Here is a 6,991-nt window from a genome sequence, read left to right as displayed (position 1 = left end):
AAATAAATCATATGATAAATAAAATTACCAAATAATTAAGAAAAAAAATGTATGGATTGCACATTCTTTGAATTTATTACCATTAAAATTGATTATCATTGGGAGTGTGTATTATTTAAATGAATACCCTACTTACTCAGTTTTAACTCTAAAATAAAATCTTCCTGGGTGCATTGTATTATGTCCTAATTGATTATCATTAGGAACGTGTATTATTTAAATGAATACCTTACTCATTTATTCTAATTTAAAAATAAAATCTTCCTAGTTATATTTGGAAATATTCCTTGTTATATTTGGAAATTGTTGTGTGCATTGTGTTATTATTATATTTAATTTTTATTTTATTAGTGATATGATAAATTTGTGAGGTAATGATTTTGATTTTTAAACTAAAACATATCAATTCTTCATATAAAATGCAAACAAAAATCCCATTTTATATATATATATATATATATATATATATATATATATATAATCTGTGGTGACAGTTTAATTGATGATTAATATGTGAACAAAAAATTGCAAAGTTCAAAAGCCCTTGTTATGACCAAGCTTAAGAAAACAGTGACAGACTGGAAATCATCAAAAATGTACTAGTTATAACTACACACTCGGGAGTTCTTCGGAAATAACAAAAGAAATTATATATATTTTTAAATACAATAAGAATTACTTCCAATTTCTTTCATCTTTTTGTGTTTAATAAAATCTAAAATTAAACTCCAAAATAATGATATGCCATTAATCACAATGAAAAAAAGAAAAAAAAATTAACTTTTCATCTGAACAAAAAAAATCACTTTTTCATCTAATAAAAAACCACCAACAACAACCAGGGTGAGACTACTACAAATCAATTTTACAAAACATAAACTATGTAAATCATAAATATGCGCATAACATATTGAGAGAAGGCTATGTCATGAGAGTCTTTAGAGAAAAAAACGTTGTCATGAAAGGTAGGGTATATTACCCTACTAAAACACCACGATTTTACCACGACTGATAGAATAGTCACGACATACATGTTTACGAAAATTGAATTTCATCAATCTCGATCCAATAACATACATGTCATTGCATTTTCCAGGACATTCCATTTTCATTTTGCGTTAAACATTCAAAATGTTCCAACTAACACAGCGGTCTGCAATTTATTACACTCACACAAAAAACCTAATCTCAATAGCGGAAGTAGATCCATGGAGATACTCGATACATGGCATTGCATTGTCAGTGTCATTGATACTCGATCCATTTTCATTTTGTGTTGAACATTTAATTATGTTTTTCAATAAACACGGCGGTCGGGAATTACAGTCCCAGAAAAACTTAAATCTCAATGGCAGAAATAGATCCATGCAGATACTGGATACAAGCATTATCCATGTAATAACTGAAACAAATAAAATATGCAATTGCAGCACCAAGAAAAACGTAAACCATCCATCCATGCAGATACTCAATCCAAGCATTATCCATGTAATGACTGAATTCTTCTCGAGATGTCCATGTAAGACCTATTATTATCTAACCGAATAGAAAACATATCCATGCAAATACTGCATGCAGATTCTCAGAAATAATTGCATCCCAACAAATGTTTCTCTGGATGTCAATGTAGCCCCTACCATTATCTAACTGCATTAAAAAAAACAAGTAATAACTACAGCTCAACTGAATAAACTATTCATCTACCAAAATTCTCATGCCAAAATAATAAGAGGCACTACCGCTCAGAGCTTACAAATGCAAGTAATTAATGTGGGAGATCCTTGCAGCTACTTCGCGGGTGACTTAGCTGATCCATTCGGAATTACTTCAGCATGGTCGGCAGTGGGATTGAGCTCATCCCAAGCTTCAATCCAAGTGACCATGGCATCTGCCAGCTTCTGGAAATACGGATCTATTACTCCAAGTTTCTCCCTTACCTGCTTTGACAGCTCAATGTAGCATTGCTGGACAGAGGTACATTCCTTTGGAAGTGTGGCAGATTGGAAAAATGGAATAATGTCCTCTTGCCAGAATATTCCCTTGTATTCTTTCTTCAAATTAACAAAAGGGTTACTGGCCTTGCTGTGCCAAATGTATGGCAGCCCTGTCTTCACACCCAATCCCAAGTGGTCGCAGATGACCTTGACACACCATCCTGCCCACATATCGTCATAGCGACCAATAGGCTGGCCATCACCCATCAAGCCAAAATACATGGCAGGGCCAATCAAGTCCCGATTGAAGGCCAAATTCATGCCACACATGGGGAAAAGCGTACCCTTTGGAATTGTCAAAACTGCATCAACATATCTGGTGTTGCGTTCGGAAGGTTTGACAAGCTGTGTGGGGGCATCGTAATCAGGGATATTAATCCAGAGGCCATGAGAAACTGCAGTGGGTGTTCCATGGCGAAGGCTGAAAGGGTACCCACGTACAAAATCTGCACCCTGTCTGTATGGATCATACAGTGTATTGAAAAAGAATGGAGTTGAAGGAGAAAGCAAATTCATAATGTGCTGCTGGAGAGCATTGATGTCATTGCCGGAGGGATCTTTGGCAACGAAGCAGTCATCGTCAATAGTAAAGATGTATTTCTTCATAGAGACCATGTAGCCGAAGCAACGGCAGGCACTGTCCTTGAAAGAGATGCAGGAGGCCTTGGGGCCCAGGATCCTCTCGATATCATTTCTGTTGTAAAGTTCGTAATCGAAACCCTTAGGCACACTGATGGTCTTCGACGGATCGCCATCCTGCACAATGATGAGGTGGTAGGGCTCAAAGAATGGCCTCCACATCTCCAAGAAATCCAAGTTCCCGATCGTGGGTATCACTATGTCAGCTCCTCCTTCAGGATTGGGGTCGCAGCACTCGAAGTCGAAACTGCCATTGTTACTGGATCAACTGACCTACGTGCCAAGAAACCAGAAATGAAAGAAAATGAAATACACACAACGCAATCTTCCACAACCCCAAAGGACTTTTCCTCTCAATCTTGATTTGGTTTCTCTCCGTAAGTGTATATATAGGTGTGGAAGAGCATTCCCCGGCAAGGGGTTCAAGAGATTTGTTATCTGGGGATTCACGCTCTTGCCCAGACTCCGGAAGCCTGGGATAAATCACAATTAAAGTCTCCGGTTTTGACGGTAATTTTGCTTTTATAAAACTTGCTTTTAAAGTAAATTGTCCCGACTCCAGATCATCAATTTTATAAAAACTATAAAAGCAAAATATATTAAACGTAAAATAATCTAATTACCCTATATTAAACACAAATCATCAAAATCTAATTACCCAAATATATTAAATATAAAATAATCTAATTACTCTATATTAAACACAAATAGTTAAAGTCTCTAATTACCCAAATATATTAAATATAAAATAATCTAATTACTCTATATTAAACACAAATAGTTAAAGTCTAATTACTAAAAGCAAAATATATTAAACGTAAAATAATCTAATTACCTTCCATTAAACACAAATAATCAAAATCTAATTACCCAAATATATTAAATATAAAATAATCTAATTACCCTATATTAAACACAAATCATTAAAGTCTAATTACCTAACTATACGAAACATAAAATAATCTAATTACCCTATATTAAACACAAATTATCAAAACCTAATTACCCACGCTAACCAAACTCATTAAACATAAAATACTCTAATGACCCCATATTAAATGCAACCTACCAAACATGGAATGATCTAATTACGGCAACGCCTAACCAGCCATACATAGGGTATTTAATGCCCGGGGATATGCACGCAGCTTAGCGCGATAACACGCGAAAGCCCAAAAATTATTTAATGCCAAAACTCCCCGCTCCCGTGTTATCGCGTTAACCAGCGTGCATATCCCCGGGCATTAAATACCCTATGTATGGCTAGTTAGACGTTGCCATCTAATTACCCCATGTCAAACACTTCTCAACTCATCAAACACAAACTGATATAATTACCACCGCATCAAACGCCTCTCCAAAAGCGCTCCACGTAGTTGGCACTCCTTTTTGTAGCTGGCTTCTTTAAAGGGAAGGTTGCCATGACCCACATTTCCTCCAACGGGTGCGAACATGCCATATCATGTGCGCATTAAGTCAATGGGGTCAATGGGTGTGAACGTGCCATATTTAAGGTTGACAATATTTCACAATTATTTATGTAATATTATTATTTTTATCTATTTTTTTTTTGTAATTAAGTACGTTATGTTTAAGTTTAGGTATAGAAAAAGGTTTATTTATATTTCACAATTATTTATGTAATATTATTATTTTTATCTATTTTTTTTGTAATTAAGTGTTTAAGTTTAGGTATAGAAAACGGTTTATTTATTAGTGGAGTGTTATCACTGGCATTGCTAATCTATTAATGGGATTTTATGAATAAAAATGAGATGGAAAAATGATATACCCACTAGTGGGATGCTATCACTATGTTTACTAACCCATTAGTGGGATGCTATGAATAGGAATTAGATGGAAGAACGATCTACCTACCCATTAGTGGGACGCTATCACTATGATTGCTATTAGTGGGATATGTGGAATGTTATCACTATGATTGCTATCATCAGGTTTGTGGGATGCTATCATCCCTTGGCATAGTTTAATTCCCCTAAAAGTGTTTCCCACCCTACCTTTCTCCATGAGGTTTGACCCTGACACTTGGTGGAGATTAAACCCCACTCAAACCAACTGCGCTACATTTTATAGGTCTTCCACTTGAATTGTTACTTCCATATAATTTGATATTGCAAAGCCTTCTTTATGTAGGTATAGTGGTAATATGGTTTTTTTATTAAGGCTAACCATATGGAATTTGAACTGGCCACCTATAGCAAGGAGCGCCTTAATAGTACACTCATTCACCATCAATCCAATGCCCTATGGGCTAATAGTAATCAAGGTTGAACAAGCATTCAAATCAAAATATATTTTAATGGTAGATTACTCATAGCCAAAAGTTGCTTTAAGAGTAAGTCTAATTAAAAATTTGTGTTTGATAAGTAAGTATTCATCTTTTCTAATTTTTTTCTAAGGGTTTTAATTTATTTTTAAAGGAACACCTAACATCTAATGAGTAATAGTAATTATTGTAACAAAGTTGGTCCAATGCAAGAGTAAGAACCTTATTGACTTCTTTAAAGTTGGTAAGGATTTGTGAGATTTTTTGCTAAAGTGAATCGGTAAATCATTGGAGTAATTTGAGTAAGGCCCAATATCAAATTTAGCAGTTGCCACTATAACACCAAGAGTATATCCAACAACCCGTAAGCCATATATCTAAGGAATTTATGACTTAGCAAGATTCGAGACTCCACGAGGGAAGGAGAGTCCACTCCTTGAGCCTTATCACAACAGGCCAAAGATGTCCTCTTGCGAGATTTGAAACTTGGTGGAGGTGATAGCATCCCATTGTGCTTCTAGATTTTAACATACAAACTAAACATTGTTGAGGTAGATATCAATTTGGATCACTGTACAAATGAGACAAGGTAATAATTTTGACAGCATGAGAACATATAACTATGTTGGGAAACTAAGTTAAGGTTTGTTGAATTAAAGATTAATGCTCTTATGTTTGTCGATATGAGGGGATTTTAGATTTACAACCATTTTGGGAAGTCAACTCCAATATTTAAAGCCATTTGAAGCCTAATAGATGTTACTCATAGGAAAATTTTCGTTTTATTATATTTATCGAAGTATGTAATTGTAGAATAAATTTAGAGTGGTGGTGCTGTATGAATGAATCAGGTTGAGAATGGTGGCCATTACTTCATATGATTAAAACTTGGTTTTATTCCATATCTCTAATTCCTCTAAGCTTTAAAAGTAGGATACATTTGCAGTATGTATGATACTTTTGGAAAGATCTTCTAGGGCTCTTTATCCTACCAAGAATAATCAACGCATATACAGATGCAATTTTACTTTCCTAATAAAATTACAAGATTTTATTTCCTTGAAAAAAACACAAAAAAAGGTGACATTTGCAATGGTTGTTGGTGTGCTGGCAACTCTCACTTTGTAGGCCATTGTCTCCCTACTTAAAGTGGTATCACAGAAAACACAATTTTTCTTGTTGAAAACAAATTCAATGAGAATTCCAACAAAAAGTGAAGGCACTAGGGATAAGTGTTCCCTATCATGTAGATAGTGTTGTGAGAGCATTGTGAACTATTGAAGGGACGTCTATCAAAGATATGGATAAGCACATTCGATAAAAGTGTCCCGCTACTATGGAATGCAAATGCACTTGTGTAATTCAGCTTAGGTGCCTATGTTATGGAAACACGTTGTAACTTATACATCACAAAGATGAACCACATAGTGATAAACACTTTCAATAAAATCTAAGATGAATGCCTCTACTACAATGACAAAAAAATAGAAACTAAACTAGAGAAATTCAAAATATCACCTCTTAAATAATTGCATCTAAATTGGAACATTTTTTTTCCATTGAGGTATCCTTGGATTGGTGAAACGACATGTCTAGATTTGAGAAATCTAATATAAACATTGATCTACAACAAAAAATGATGTCTAGCCATATGATGTCTAGTATCAATGAAACAATTAAACAACCATTCATGTTGAGTACAAATGAATATTACAACATTAGAAAAAGAAGTTACAAAGAATAACAATCAATAATAAAGAATTAATGATTAAAAAGAAAAACAATCCAAACATTTCATTTTGCTTGTCCCTTACAACTAAAGCAATTTACCAAGGCTCATTTTATTTTTACAATAAGAAACTCCATAATTAACCTCTTAAAAGAAAGGAAACGTAGTCACACTTACTAGAAAATCCACATATAACCAAAATGACATCACAATGCATTCAACTTTACACTTACACGTCACAACAATGAATATGCTTCCACTAAATTTGAGTATACTAGATCTCTTAACAAATGAAAACGAACCACTTAATATAGTACTTATTGATGAATCATCATTGATAAG

General features: G+C 34.2%; 1 pseudogene; it reads right to left on the bottom strand.

Annotated features, from left to right (window-relative positions):
* Nucleotides 1–1,787: 1,787 nt before the first annotated feature.
* LOC149232241 (putative UDP-arabinopyranose mutase 2 pseudogene) lies at nt 1,788–2,854 on the bottom strand (annotated as a pseudogene).
* Nucleotides 2,855–6,991: the final 4,137 nt, after the last annotated feature.

Source organism: Pinus tabuliformis, chromosome J (genome assembly GCF_031772625.1).
Source record: "Pinus tabuliformis cultivar Carrire ecotype Pingquan chromosome J, CPIR1, whole genome shotgun sequence".
In the NCBI taxonomy this organism is placed as follows: domain Eukaryota; kingdom Viridiplantae; phylum Streptophyta; class Pinopsida; order Pinales; family Pinaceae; genus Pinus; species Pinus tabuliformis.
The sequence above is the reverse complement of the archived record's forward strand: the minus strand, read 5'-3'. Positions and strand labels throughout refer to the sequence as shown.